Source organism: Cnephaeus nilssonii, assembly GCF_951640355.1.
Source record: "Cnephaeus nilssonii genome assembly, chromosome: 9".
Lineage (NCBI taxonomy): Eukaryota > Metazoa > Chordata > Mammalia > Chiroptera > Vespertilionidae > Cnephaeus > Cnephaeus nilssonii.
Genome location: NC_137080.1, coordinates 19,685,842 through 19,702,125, shown reverse-complemented (window position 1 = coordinate 19,702,125; position 16,284 = coordinate 19,685,842).

Below are 16,284 nucleotides of genomic sequence, written 5' to 3'. Positions count from 1 at the left end.
AAATGCAAATATTGAACAGATCATGAATATACTGATGACAAAGTCTGTCCCTATGGAAGCTCACACACATGGAAGAAATGTACAGAAACACTAAAACTGCTAAATAAATGGTAACTAAAAAAGATTTGATTGATTAAATACTTTTTAATATAATGAGAATTAAGTTGCACTGGCAAATTAGAATGACAATCTCTCCAGACTCAGAAGACCTTAATATCTCCTCACATTGTATGTAGCTTAATTAGCATGTTTATTTTCAGGATTAGGAATCCATCTGCTCAGGTAATTATTATTGTGTTAATCCTTCTCTTTATTTTTTTGTCCTGATCACAAAAATAATCTGTGTTTTCTTTTTTACTCATTAAAGTGATGATCATTATCTATTTGATGACACCACTTAAAAATAGTTAGGTTGCATATTTTAGCTTAAAAATAGTGTGTATCAGACATATCAAATAAATACTCACTTTAGTTTTTTACTGCCTAAAAGTATACATAAACTTCTCAAAGGGCAAGCATGAAGTCCATTTAATTTTCTTTTTTAATGTCTCACTAGAATCATAAGTTGGTAGAATCCTATCTGCTATTTTGATGCATATTTTGTATATTTTTAAAAAGGTAATACTTTTATGTCTGCATAACCTTTTCCTAAGTATGCTTTAAAGTTATTATACCATGTTATATTGTAATGTAAATCAATTTACATATCCCTTTAATGTTTACTTTAAATATTTTCCAAATGAATGAACAGTATCTTTACTTTTGCTGATAGTGATCTCAATCTATATCTATAAAAGCCTAAGCAACCATCCGACCGGTAGCTATGATGCACACTGACCACCACCGGGCAGAAGCTCAACGCAGGAGCTGCCAAGCTACGGTGACTTGGCAGCTGTGATTCTCAGGTGATACACCCAGAACCAGAGAGGAGGGAGCCCGATTCTGGGGTGCATCACCCGAGAACCACCCTCCTGCAATCTGGGACCCCTCAGGGATGTTTGAGAGCTGGTTTCGGCCCAATCCCTGCAAGCCAGGCCAAGGGAGGGACCCCACCGGTCCACGAATCTGTGCACCGGGACTCTAGTATATATATATATATATATATATATATATATATATATATATATATATATACACACACTGAGTGGCCAGATTATTATGATCTCTGAACGCATAATAATCTGGCCACTCAGTGTAGACTGACCACAGAGTTGGGATTGTAAAATAAGGTTTTTCCCTGTATAAGAACTGCATTGTGGGTAGTTAGAAAGAAGAAGAGGACTTACTAGCCAGAGGCTGGGGCCACTATCTCCTGGTCCCTTGACATATCAAGATTTGCAAGCTTTCCCTTATACATAAATACACTGAGTGGCCAGATTATTATGTATTCAGAGATCATAATAATCTGGCCACTCGGTGTGTGTGTGTGTGTGTATATATGGATTATTGTTATAGCTACAGTCTAAATATTAGACTCCTATCTAAAATTTGATGGGATTTTTTTCAATTGATTTACCTTAGTAGTTGAATTGATAAATTCAAAAGCTGTCTGGTACCACTCTAGAGCTATAGAGCTTATCATATAGAAGTGACAACATATATACTGTGAGATAGAAAGTTTTATGACTAACATCCTAAGGAAAAACAAAGGCACTTTCTAAGGTTGTTGTTCCACAGACTTTAAAAACTTGAATTGCTAGGTAAATAAATCTATAACAACAGCATCCATAGATAAAGCTGTGGTAAAAATGTCAGAAAAAAGAGGAAATACAATCTATGGAGAAATGTAATTTGTCATATGGAGAAATGTAATTCGTCGAAAGAAAATTTCTACTACAGAAAAAAGCTTCATAAAAAATGTAAAAGTTTGGGAATATTTCACATTTAAAAAAATACATTTTTATTGATTTCAGAGAGGAAAGGAAGAGGGAGAGAGAAATAGAAATATCAGTGATGAGAGAGAATTATTGATTGGCTGCCTCCTTGCATGCCCCACACAGGGGATCGAGCCCACAACCCAGGCATGTGCCCTGACTGGGAATCGAACCGTGACCTCCTGGTTCATAGGTCTAAACTCAACCACTGAGCCATGCCAGCCAGGGATATTTCACATTTTTAATATAGGAAAATAAAGTTACAATTTTTCCAAGTGTTATGCATTATTTACCTTAGCTGTTTCTTTTAGAGTTTTCTTTATTCTAGTCCTCACTCAGGAGCGATGGAGCAGCCAGGTCAGTTTTACTGCTTTGTGTACGAACTGATTTTTTGGTTTGTTTTCTAAAGCTATGCTCTCATGTAGTACAATACAGGGCATGTGTGCACATAATTGAATCCTATTTTGGGCTACATGAATGACGTATTAGTTTCCTACTTCTGCTGTAACAAATTATCATAAATTTGGTGGCTTATAATAACACAAATTCATTATGTTGGTTCTGGAGGTCTGAAGTCTGAGACAAATCTCACTGGGCTAAAATCAAGGATGAGGCCCTGACTGGGGGTAGTTCAGTTGGTTAGAGCATGATCTCACTATACCAACATTGTGAGTTCAATCCCTAGTCAGAACACATAAAAGAATCAACCAATGAATGCATAAATAAGTGGAACAACAAATCAATGTTTTTTCTCTCTCTCTCCCTCTCTAAAATCAATAAATAAAAATATAAAATCATGTGGGAATCTTTGGGGACCATTGTTCAGCCTCCCAAAGAGGGGCTTCCTCTAAACATATGTGAACATGTGCATTTTCTTGACTGCACATTGTCAGAAACATGAAAATCCACATTTTTAAAAAATTATCCAGAAGTGTCATGGACCGTACTAAAACATAAATCACAGACCTAGTTAATTTAATAAAAAAATCTATTTCCATTTATTTATATACATGTTTTAAGGATCATATCCAAATGCACAAAATACCACTAACGTAGATTAGTGTAAACTTTCAGGAAGGGTAATTTGGCAAAATATATCAAAGTTGAAAACACATATACTTTAATTTAGAAATTCTACTGCTAGGACTTTTCCTTACAGACTTAATTGGAAAGACAAAAACTACAAAAGGTGATCAGTCATATGACTTATAGCATTTGTTCAAGAGAACATGACACAGTTATTAGAAAAACAAGGGTGATGTATAGGCGTGTATAGAGAAAGACATTCAAGACAAATTCTTATGTGACACAAGTTCAAGACAAGCTACAAAGTCTAATATCTATTTATCTATTTGTAGTTTCAGAATGTATATGTGCTGGTTCCCAAACTAATTTTTGGACAGGATACATGATAAACTATTAATAGAGAGGGATGGCAAAGGCCAGAAAAGAAGACTCTTTATTTTATGCTTTTCTACATTTTCCATTGTGGGTACTTTGTTGTATAAAAGAAGGTCAGAGGCAGTTAAGAGTAATAAATAATAATTATAGTCACAGCGGAATCAATAATAATGTCTAACACAATTCTAAGCACTTTACACAGATAATTTTGTTTAATTCTCACGTCTCGATGAGACAGGAGCATTATTATACCCTCTTGGCAGATGAGAAAATTCAGGCTCATGAAGGTTAAGCCAGCTGTTCAATGTCACACAGCTGGTAAAGGAAGAACTCAGATTAAATTCAGATCTATTTTACCTCAGTGCTCTCAACTGTTACTACTATTTTCGTTTTCTTGCTTCTATTTTTCATGCTAAAGTAAAAATTCTAATAAGGATGATCACATATGTTTTAATACTGGTAAAAACTTTCTCAAATGTCAAAACTAAAAGTATTTTTTTTCTTAACATGTTGTAAATCCAAACAGAAATTACTACATCACAAAGGCCCCAAATTTTCGAGGCTTAATAGGTTCAAAATATGAAAAAAAAATTTAAAAATTTTAATGAGAAGCATTACTCAAAATGACAGTGTGTCTAAACACTTATAAGGAGGACAAGAAAAAGAAATACAGGGGGGGAAATGTAAACAGGGAGAATGGAGTAGGAATGAGGAGAAAATTTACGAGATTGCGCTAACACTGGTGATTTACAGCTTTAAGAAAATGCTTTATAAAAGTAGTCTAGGCTATCATTTCTGACAGCCGTAATTTTTTTCCATTATATGCACTAAATAAATAATCTATTTCCATTACAGATAGGATGATGTTGGGGTATTTTTCAATGAGAAGATGATACCACTAAGTCATATCTAAAATGCTTTATTGCAATTGCTTCTACATACCAGCACTACTCATTTTTTTAGGGAAAATAATAACAAATATAAATAAGCAACTCATTGCCGCTCCAGATTTGATTGAAACTAAAAATAATTTGCCCAAACCTTTTTTGGGTGAAAATTACTCGTCCTATCCACTCTATTCAATGTTTCATGAAGGTTGTGACATGAAACAGTGATTTAGGGATTGTCTTACACACATCCTTTTTTTCTGATTTCTTTTACCCTGGCTGAATCTCTTAGGTTAAATGCCTTGCATTGTTGCTTTTCAAATGATCCCCGTGTGGTAGTAAGGTTGGTTATCAGGTAGTTCTCCAGGATCCCTTGGTTAAATTAATGAATCCATATGTGGTCAGGTTAATTGGTTGATTTAACAACTAGTCCATTGATAACTACTAAACATGTAAACATTATAATCAAGCTATCAAACAGTTAAATAAAATATGTTCATCCCCTATCTTGATAACAATAAATATTTTTAAAACAATAAATATTCTTAAAAATATGTTAAACATGATTATGTCAAATATAACAGAAAGAGAAGATTTTAAGAAAATATAATTTTATTATTATTTCACAAGTTTGAATGCTTTGGTGATTGCTAGTGATGTTTGAGTGAGTAATAAAGTGAAGAGTCCATAATTCATGGATTATTATATAATTATTCCATACAATTTATTTATTTTGTTTTCATTTAAGGAAAGAAAATACTAATCATGTTGTTAAAAATCAAAATTTTTCTCATAATTTGTATTCTATTTACAGTAATGCCAAATCAAGTCACTGCAGTTCTTAGACTATTTTTATATTTTATTTTTTTAATTATTATTTTTTAATATATTTTGTTGATTTTTTACAGAGAGGAAGGGAAAGGGATAGAGAGTTAGAAACATTGATGAGAGAGAAACACCGATCAGCTGCCTCCTGCACACCTCCCACTGAGGATGTGCCTGCAATCAAGGTACATACTCTTGACCTGAATCGAACCCGGGACCCTTCAGTCTGCAGGCCGATGCTCTATCCACTGAGCCAAACTGGCTAGGGATCTTAGACTATTTTTAATAAATTTAAATTTGGAGAAACTGATCAGGTGAAGAATAGCAAATGAAATTGTTAATACAATTTGCAACATGTATATGTGGGAATTAAAAATTTTACAAAATTTACACATTATTAAAGAGAAATTTATGAAATATTTCATTTTCATCTTATAAATTTCTATAATTTATAAAGTGATTTTCACCATCTCTTACAATAATTTCTTAAATCTCCATTTATATAAAATTTCTGGGATTTCATTTGATTTGTTCAAGTTGTGGATCTAGTAAAAATAACATTAGCCCTAACTGGTTTGGCTCAGTGGATAGAGCGTCGGCCTGCAGACTGAAGGGTCCCAGGTTCGATTCTGGTCAAGCATGTACCTTGGTTGCAGGCACATACCCAGTAGGGTGTGTGCAGGAGGCAGCTGATCAATGTTTCTCTCTCATTGATGTTTCTAACTCTCTATCCCTTTCCCTTCCTCTCTGTAAAAAATCAATAAAATATATTTTAAAAAATAACATTAGTTCATTTTCATTGTTTTGATCAGTAAATAAATCTGCATTTAATAAAGAATTTATAGCCAAAACCGGTTTGGCTCAGTGGATAGAGCGTCGGCCTGCGGACTGAAGGGTCCCAGGTTCGATTCTGGTCAAGGGCATGTACCTTGGTTGCAGGCACATACCCAGTAGGGTGTGTGCAGGAGGCAGCTGATCAATGTTTCTCTCTCATTGATGTTTCTAACTCTCTATCCCTTTCCCTTCCTCTCTGTAAAAAATCAATAAAATATATTTTAAAAAATAACATTAGTTCATTTTCATTGTTTTGATCAGTAAATAAATCTGCATTTAATAAAGAATTTATAGCCAAAACCGGTTTGGCTCAGTGGATAGAGCGTCGGCCTGCGGACTGAAGGGTCCCAGGTTCGATTCCGGTCAAGGGCATGTACCTTAGTTGCAGGCACATCCCCAGTAGGGGGTGTGCAAGAGGCAGCTGATCGATGTTTCTCTCTCATCGATGTTTCTAACTCTCTATCCCTCTCTCTTCCTCTCTGTAAAAGATCAATAAAATATATTTTAAAAAAAGAAAAAAGAATTTATAATGTCCTGTTTGCAAATTTTATGTGGGTCACATTCAATATAAATCCCACTTTTATTGTTTCCAGTTCTTAAAAATTTAAGCAACCTGCCTCTGAACATTTTCTATTTCTTTATGCTTCTCAGGTTTTCCTCTTGAACTCTACTTTTGTATTTTCTATTTCTAGTATGATCTCAGCATGAATGCATTCTCACTAATCTAAAAGATTAAGAAATAAAATGTGCCCAACCTGCCTCGCTCAGTGGTTGAGCATCGACCTATGAACCAGGAGATCATGGTTCAATTTCTGGTTACAGGGCTCAATCCCCAGTGCGGGGCAGGCAGGGGCAGGCAGGGGCGTGCAGGGGCGTGCAGGAGGCAGCCGATCAGTAATTCTCATCATTGGCGTTTCTCTCTCTCTCCCTTCCCCTTTGAAATCAATAAAAATACATTTTTAAAAAAAGAAATAAAATGCAATTATGTTCAAAGTGAATTCAGTTTGACTGTATTTTCATTAAAAATCTAAAGTAAAATTGTTTATATGTTTTCAAAAATTTTGTGTTCTAAAATATTCAACGATACATAAAAATAAAAATACAAAACAAAATTATAATGATTAATACAAATTTAAAAGTAAATTATATAAATGAATCTAATTATTTATTTTGGGGAGAATTAATACAATTTTATTAAATACTTTCACAAAAACAAAATTACTTGCAATTTTAGCACTTAATATCCACCTAGTCATCTTTTAAAAAATTTAGATTATGCTTTACTCATGTTACATCTATATTTATGTAGATGTAGATATATTTATGTACACAAACAAATGTAAGAGTAATATAAACTGCTTAATACTGCAAAATGTTCCCGAGGTACCATGTGCAACAATGAATGTAGGCTAGGAAAGCAAGAGCATGGATGCTTAATACCACTTCATTACGTAAGAGGCAAATGCAATAACCGTAATGAGAGGAAGGATTTAACAAATTGTTTAATTTGCCTTTTCTGTTTCCTAAGTGCTTACGAGTACACATTCAGAATCCTCCCTACACTCAGAAGCAGTGGCAGTGACAACCCACAAACCGTGATGACATTCAGAGGTGGCCAGCATGTGTCGAGAAGATACAGGAAAAGAGATGTAAAGTGTTTCCCCGAGGGTGAAAAGTGTTACTCCTCAAAGCACATGCTTAGGATTACGGGTTCTGACACGTCAGCACCGAGTGCTGCATGGATCGGAAGTGACTGAAGTGCCCATGAATTTTGTGATATGCGAGGCCTTAGGAAGGGCAAGCCCCAGGGCAGAAGCCTTTCTTGCCCAAGTCCAAGGAGACGAAGGTTGGAAATCCTGTTCCTATGGCATGACCCGGCCATGACTGTATCCTTAAGACTTCACCAGGCTGCTTACCCCAGAGGTACGCTAAGCAGTCACACAGAGTGTTTGGGGACAGACTTGCTGACAAGTGTAGCTCTTCCATAGTGATAAGAGCTTGATTACCTGGGTCTCTGATATACCAGAAACCATGCTTTTTCTGTTATGATGCAGCAGTCTGTATGCCATTTCCTGCTGAGAGATTTGGGGCAAATTATTAGTTCTCTGAGTCTTGGTTTCTTCAGCTATAAAATGGGTTCAATAAAACGACTTCCTACAGTTGTTATGAAGATTAAATAAGTTGATGAATCGTCAAATAAACTGTCCATTGCCTGATAGATACCTATTTTCATTATTCCTGATGTAAAATTTACCTCTCCACTCTCCATCCCACTATTCGACCAATAAGCTCCATCAATTCTCCCTGACATAACCTCAGATAGGAAAATAGATGTGTTTTTTCTAAAGAAAGAAATTCTATGTCCAAGGAAGTTACTCTACTTTCCCCAAACGCCGAAGGAAACAGTGAGAGGCCATCCTATGTTACCCTGCCTCTCAGCGATGCCTGGGTGCCTCCCAGCCCAGAAATGTTCTCTCCAGAGAACAAGCCCCCAGACTTCCCCAGGTGGGTGAGTCAGTTGTCCAACTGCATGAGATGGAGGAGTGTTTGACTGCTTCTTATACAGTTGTTAGACTGGTCCTCCAGTTTATTGAATAAACATATGGCGCTTGTGGTTAGCAAAATGCAGCCAAGGGCTAGCCTGAACCATGGGTGGGGGGAAGGGCAGGTAACTATGGGAGAGTCTATGAGTAAGTCAAAACAAAATCATGACGCCAAAATACAAAGGTGTGCCAAAGTTCTGAGTCAGGGGAGATGAAGCTGATTGAGAAGCAAGGACAAAGTTGCAGAATGAACAGCAAGTTTGTTAGATGGGGAAAGAGAATGTAATAAGACTCAAGATGCAGAATGGATTAAGTATTTGTTTTCTGCTGCAAGGAGGGCCATAATATCAACTTTGTAGGGATGTTGTCATAGTTACAGACCATGTATGTAGCCTGTTTTACATTTCAGGCTTTCCATAATTGGTAGTAGTATATCATTTTTAGTTAAGATGTTACCCCATGCACACTTTTTGGAAACGGGCATATTTTTAGATTACAACCAAGAGGAACACATCTGGAAAATATTTATGAAAGGAGATATATGCTTCTTGAAACAGCTACCAGTAATATATTTTAGTAGGAACTCATGGATATCTGTCTGAAATGACTCATTATGCTTCCTTTCCTACCTGTTGTATCTCCACTGCAGATTCAAACAGCTGACAAGGGAGAGCTTGGGAAGCATGGGTCTTAGTGCTCACCTCAAAAGGGTAGTTTCAGTGATAATAATAATAACAACAACAACAATAATAATTACTAGTATTACATACAACCCAATGGATTCACACCTAAAAAGGTAACACCAATAAAATGTGCAAAAAAAGTACTATAACCATTTGTTATTTTTTTAAATGGGACTTTTCTTAATTACTAGAAACTTTGAGTCACCTCAAGTCAGTATTTTTATGCTTTGTTTGCAAGTTACATTCTAAGTCGTAGTTTTCAAGGGCCTGAAGGGAATGTGCCTCCGGTGCCTTTGTGAAATTCACTCTCCTTCCCTGACATCACACATGACATTAGACAGAAAGGACGAAAGATACTTAAAAACTTCATCTCTAGAAGTCCCTGCTTAGACACAGGCAAATTCTCGACATAGGACTGTAGTTCACTCCAGTTTTGGGGTCAATTTGTCTTTCAAAACAGAGTGAGAAAACATAGGTTGTTATTTTCTTATGCTATAGTATTCTATTTATCATGACTACTTTATGCTTTATTTACATTTCAGTTACACAATGCCTTTTTAAATAATTATCTAATTTCACTCACATTCGAGAAAGTTTTAAAAACATTTTAAAACCTGAAATCTTGGCATATGGGGACAACGCTCTAAGCAAGTACCCTGCCAGGGCCAAATATTGTGTTTTCTATGTCTAGGAATTACATTCAGTTTTCCTTATACTTTTAATTTCTCTCATCATGATCCTACTTTCTTTTAAATATTTGAACATATAATATTTATAATAGATGTATAGGGGTGGGCAAAAGTAGGCTTACATTAGTTCGTATGGAGGAAGTCACGCAGGTTATGATTATTACAATAGCTTTATTAACTATATTTCACATACTCACAACTGTAAACTGTAAACCTACTTTTGTCCATCCTTGTGTAATCTAATTAATTTTATCATTTAAGAATTTCTGTGTTGGCAGTTCTCCAATATTTAAAAATGTTTTTTCCTATAGCTTTTAACTCTAGATGTTTATGACTAAAAGTTCATTTTGACTGCATTACGCCTTCATGAAAGAAATAGAATTCCACATATTCATTTTTCATGTCATATTATTGTATTCCTTTGTATTGATGTTAGAGGAGCTTATGTGAAAAAAAGATTTTTTGCTTTTGTAAGTTATCAAGCTTTTAGTATCTTTGTAGATACTGCATCTTTTTGAGGGGCAGGGTGGGGGTGTCAACATAGGAGAGGAAACCTGTTAGATAACTAAGCCTATGATTTCTAAAAAGAAAGACTCCTGTCTAGATTATTTTTTATTCACACAATAATCATAATACTTGGCACATAATTGGCTCAAACACTGTTGGTCAATGAACAACAATAACAACAAAAAAGAAAGAAGTGAAAGAATGAACATAGACGAAAGCTATATAATTAGAAGTACCATTCTTTTGTCAAATGATGTAAATACATTTTTAAGATCTTGTTACATATTGCCTTCTTACACTTTAGAAAATGACACCCATTTATATTACCATCAACCTCGAAAGCATTTACTCATTTCTTTGCATCCCTGCCAACATTGAGCTAAATCATTTTTTATGTCTCTAAGAATTGAACAGCAAACATTCAGAACCATTAATTTGTACACTAGACCTTTACATTTCTTTGCCAATTTTCTTGCTAGAATTAGGACCTCTTAATAAAAAATTTTGCCTAAGAGGAATTCAAGTTTTTCACACAATTATCCCATCCTAACCATTAGCTGTATCCACCTTTTTTAAAGGTATTTGTTGTAAAAATTCTAGATCACTACATTGTTTATTAACCTAATATTAGCCTGTTAGTCTTTTCATATGAGTCATATATTGGTCATGAAGCTATTAAAATACCTTCAAAATTAATATAAAAGCATCTGAAGAGTTTGTAAAGATGTGGGCAAATTAATGTATTTTAAAATCATCTAAAAAAGTTTTTCTGAAAATAGGGCCGTGATAAATAAAATGCAGCAAACATCATTTTAGCATATACAACTAGACTCACAAAAAAAGTGAAAGAAATCTCCAGAGAACAAAAATATGAAGGTAATTGAACACAAAATGAGTGTGGGTTGATACTTCAGCTTTCTTAGAGGGGTATGTGACTCTTAATAAAATAGAGTCTTAGAGACCAATGGAACATAAATCCATGCTGAAATAGCATTTAGGGAATTAGGCCTACAGAAAGATAAGGAGATAGAAATTATATACACATATGGGCAAGGGTAGACTAAACAGTATCTGTCCTGAACACACGTAGGTGCCAAGGAAAACTTTTGGTCTCAGCCAAAGCTCTAGTTGAAAAATAATAATTTCTTGTAAATTTATAATCACAAACCTGAACACATAGGTTTAAGGTTTGAAATGCCATCTGTGGGAACTACATACCAATAAATTAACATAAATGTTGGTTCTAGACTAGTCATAATCCTGGCATACCTCAAATCAGATCACAGATGATTACCATACACAAAGTCCTGGGAAGATAAACTCACATAATAAATTCACTGTTCGCTGTACAGTTCTGAGTTTTGACAAATGCATGGAATCATATAGTCAAGCCACCATCAAGATACAGAATAGTTCCATTTCTCAAAAACTTTCATTATGCTCCTCCTTTGTAGTCAGCTATTTTCCATACTCCTAACCAATGGTGACCACTGATGTGGTTTTGTCTCTTCTAGACTGTCCTATAAATAAAATCACACAGAATGTACCCATGTACAATTGAGATTCATCAACATTGTTACAGAAATCACTATTCCAGTCTTTCCTTATTCCTAGTTGGTAGTCTTTAATAATTCCAACATCTGGTCAACTCGGGGTTGTATTGTTCAGATTTTTTGGTACTTTTTAAAATTTAAATTGTAGCATAGGCATTTTGAATATTTATATATATAAAACCCTAATATGCAAATAGACCAAACAGCGGAACAACCGAACAACCAGTTGCTAAGACATGCGCTGACCACCAGGAGGTGCACACGAAACATGGCAGATGATGGCAGCAGTCTGCAGAGCATGGAACATGGCGGGCATTGGCTGCTGTGGGATATTGGGTGGGGACGCCAAACCAAGGTGCAGTGCCAGTCGCTGTCATTGGGGCGAGCCTCTGGTGGTTACTAAGAATTCTTTGCTCCTGCGCGCGGTGGTCCTGCCGGGCACTCGCATCCGCTGCCGGTGCCAAAGCTGCCTCTTGTACCCACTGCCAGCGCTCGGCGATGGCCCCAATTGCTCGGCACCGTCAGCGGGTGCGAGTGGCGGCTGCCAGCCCCGATCGCCCCTCTGGGCTTCTCCACCACACCCTGCTCCTGAGTGGCGATCAGGGCAGCAGCTGCTGCTGGCACTCACTGATGGCGCTGGCCCCGCTAGCACCTGCTCCTGGCACTGGCCCCAATCGCTCTGCGCTGTCAGCGTGTGGGAGTGATGGTGGTGGGAGTGGGGCTGCCAGCAGACAGGGGACCAGGGGCCATGACAGGAGGGGCTCGGCAGGGGCATGGAGGATGGGCCGAGACCCGCCCCTGTGCCTACCAAAGCCTCGTGGCCCACAGTTCCTTTCAAGGTGCACGAATCGTGCACTGGGCCCCTAGTTATGTTATAAGGCACTGGGTCCTGTTAAAATCCTGTAGAGAATGGTGACTGATGTCAGCAATCAGTAAACATTCAGTCTAAAAGTTTTATCTTGTGCCTAAATGGTTTGGTTCAGTGGTTAGAGTGTTGACCTGCAGACCGAAGGGTCCTGGTTTTGATTCTGGTCAAGGGCACATCATTTCCTTCAAAGAGAATTACTTATCCTCTGTCTCCTCTTTTATGTGGCTGCAACCAAGAGGTGCTGCTCAAGGCAATGCTAGCATGGAGTGTCTTTGTTCAAATTTTAAAAGGTAACCACCCTGGGAAAATAAAGATGTGCTTGTTTTGTCATTGAATTGGATAAAGACACTCACTTTGGACAGATGATTAACAAAAGATGGTCCTTTGGACAGACTAACGAATAAAGTTTCTGTTTCTTCCCCTGATCCATAAGCCAATATTAAAGCAGAGTGTGGAGAGTCTTCTCTCATGGGGACAAGAAGACACCATAAGGAATGGCCAAGCAATGAGAGAAAAGGTACCAGAGTCCCTGGAAGACTCTATGGAGCAGAGGCTACCTTATGTCTGTAACTTGAGAAATAAATTGATTTTTATCTTTTATGAGCCACTGTATTTTTGGGTCTCACTGTGGTAGTTACTATGCTTACACCTTAAGTATACTTTGTTCCTATTCTACCTTAGGCATTGATCAAAACTTGACATTGACTAAGTAAATTCATCTCTCTATTAAACTCCCAGACTCATTCAGTGCAGATAAAATCTCAAACATAAGATGAAATTCAGTCCTTTAATCAGAATGTCACAACAAATAGATCTTGCTGATGCGAACTTAAGCACAATAACATTGTTATATATTTGAATAGTTCTACTTTTTTTTCATTTTACTAAAAGCCATGTGAAGTGGACATCATTTAGCTTACCAGTAGATTGCATTCCTCATTTTTCAATAAATTTCTGAGCAGAATGATCTACCTCTAAAAGGAAGAGAGGATTACCGCCACAGTGATTCATCAAGTATTTGCAGTCAGTAAACCCAAGTCAAAATTCCAAGGGACTACAAAAATCCCATTTTTAGAACAGAGTGACTCTACAGATGTGCAGTGTGTCAATTACCACTATTGAAACTCTCCTTCTTTGTGCAAGTAATGAAAATAATGGTTTTCCTTCATGCCCACTACATTTGGGCACATCTAGCGTTTGTCAGACCAACTGAGCCTTTTAGCACAGGATGCCATGTTTATATATGCAGGACCATATTTTGATGGATACTTGTTAAAACATAATATGTGCCAGGCACTATGCTTCACATCAAATACAAAGATTATTTTTTACCTTTCAAACACATATCAGCCGCTAGTGGAAGAGACAAATGAGTGAAAAATGAGTGTGGGAGTGGTAATTTCAATACGGGGTAATAATTTTTACAAAGGCACTGTGGCAGCCAGTCATCAATGTATTGCCTCTCAGCTCCAAATCCATCTTTCATTGCCTGCTTGGGAGAGTGAAACATTTGTCTCTTGCCAGCTGGCACCATGCTAAAGTACGCTTTGTCAGTAGAGGGCGCTGGAGGGACACTGCAGGTGGTCGGGATGGCTTTTCTGGTTCCCGTGTGCATTGCAGCCTTCTTGCCCCTGCAATGCTGGGCTAGCATGCAGGACCTCCAGTGGAACTCACTCACCTTCAGTGATTTCCAGCAGCACCCCACCCTTGTAGAAGTCTTTGCGATGAGATTCAAAAGTGCCCCAGTAGGCTTTCTAGTGGTAGGTGTAGCAGTGCCTCCCCAGGCAGTTTGCAGGTCATCTCAGCTGGCTCTCTATGTGAGAGTTTAGTGGCATCTCCCATCTCCACGCAGCAGCTTCTCCATGTGTTCTGCAGTCACTCCGGCTAGCTTCGTGTCAGTAAATTCACTGGCACGCCTTCAAGGGTGCGTTCATGACTGTGAAGTTTCTGTCTCCTTACTGGACCCTGACTTATAAGCACAATTTTTTTTATCTTAACCATAAATAAATTGATTGGCCCTAAGTTAACAATGATACATAGAACATGATATGTGTTTTCATTATATGCCAAAACACCTATATTTACAAGTGTTTCTTCTTTGCCTAATAATGCATGGTATACCTTAAATAATCACAGATTTTTGTAATTGTCTTTTCTCCCTTGGGGAATCACTGTTAACTTCTTTTTATCTAAACTATATACCTGAAAGATCCATTCTCTTACCCCCTAAAAATAAATGTTGAAGAAATAGTGCAGAGTGTATCGCGCCAGAGAAAGTTATTTCCCTAGTTAATAAATGAGTGAATTATAAATTTAACCCCAAACTTCAATAATCCGTTGACCTTGGGGATTAAGTTTGTGAGAAATGGGTTATTAATCAGCCAGTCAGTGCTCAACTTCACTGCCTCGTGGACACTGAGGTTTCAGAACATACCTTCTGAGTGCAGACAGTAGTAGTAGTAGCCAGGTGAGTGAGGTTGAATTCTTTCTTTTTTTAAAATATATCAATCCTGGAATAGTATTTTACATCTTCTGGAAGCAAGTACTCATGGGTTTTAGAGGGGCATTAGCTCTGTTACTTTTGTAAAAAGTTACTAATACAGAAGGTGGAGGCAGTTCATTCCCGAATTCAGTTCAGGAACATGGCAACACTCTGCTTGGATCCTACAGTGGGACACAGAGATGAGCCCAATTCCTGCCCCTCAGGGGTTTATAATCCAGGAAGGAAGAGACCATGTATATCACAAATAGAATTTAGGGCGAGGCCAATGAGTGATTTATAAGGGGCATGGCAGCCATGAGAAAGCCCTCCCAATTCTCCAGCAGCCACCTCGAGTTTAACTGACCCAGGCCCCTGCTATTGGCTCTGACCGTTTTCACAGCTTTTATGCTGAAGCCACACTGAAGCCGCACTTCCTATGGGCTGCTCCCAGCCAACCACTGAGAGTGGCAGCGCTACTAAGGCAGGACATTTCTGGGAGAAGCTACACTCCTCAGATGGAAGACTTCGGCTTGAGATCCTGTTGAACTTGTCTTAGAACTGTACTGCATTCACCTTAGCTGCGTTAGGTCAGTGAATAGAGCATCGGCCTACAGACGGAAGGATCCTGGGTTTGATTCTGATCAAGGGCACATACCTGGGTTGCAGGCTCCACCCTGGTTGGGGCACCCAATCGGTGTGTCTCTCTCACATCGATGTTTCTCTCTATCTGTCTCTCCCCTTCCTTTCCACTCTCTCTAAAAATCAATGGAAAAATATCCTCAAATGAGGGTTCGGAAAACAACAACAACAAAAACATAAAAAAATACCTCCACTGCATCCAGTTTCCTTCCTTCCTTCTCTCTCCTTCACACGTCTTAGCTGGCTCTCCAGAGGGGAGGTTAGTGGCATAGCCTGATGGCTCATGCAGCCTCCTCTGGCTCCATCCCCATTTTCTTTTCTTTTTTTAAAAAAGATATTTCCTCTAATGAAGTTGTTGCACATTTAATCCCATCCTGGCTCTGTTTCTTGGAGGACTCAAATTTACACAAAGACAAGCAACATGTATAAAATACAGATAGAAACATTCATTCTGGAAACCCATTTCAGAGAAAGTATCTTTTAATCTGGACCTTGAAGG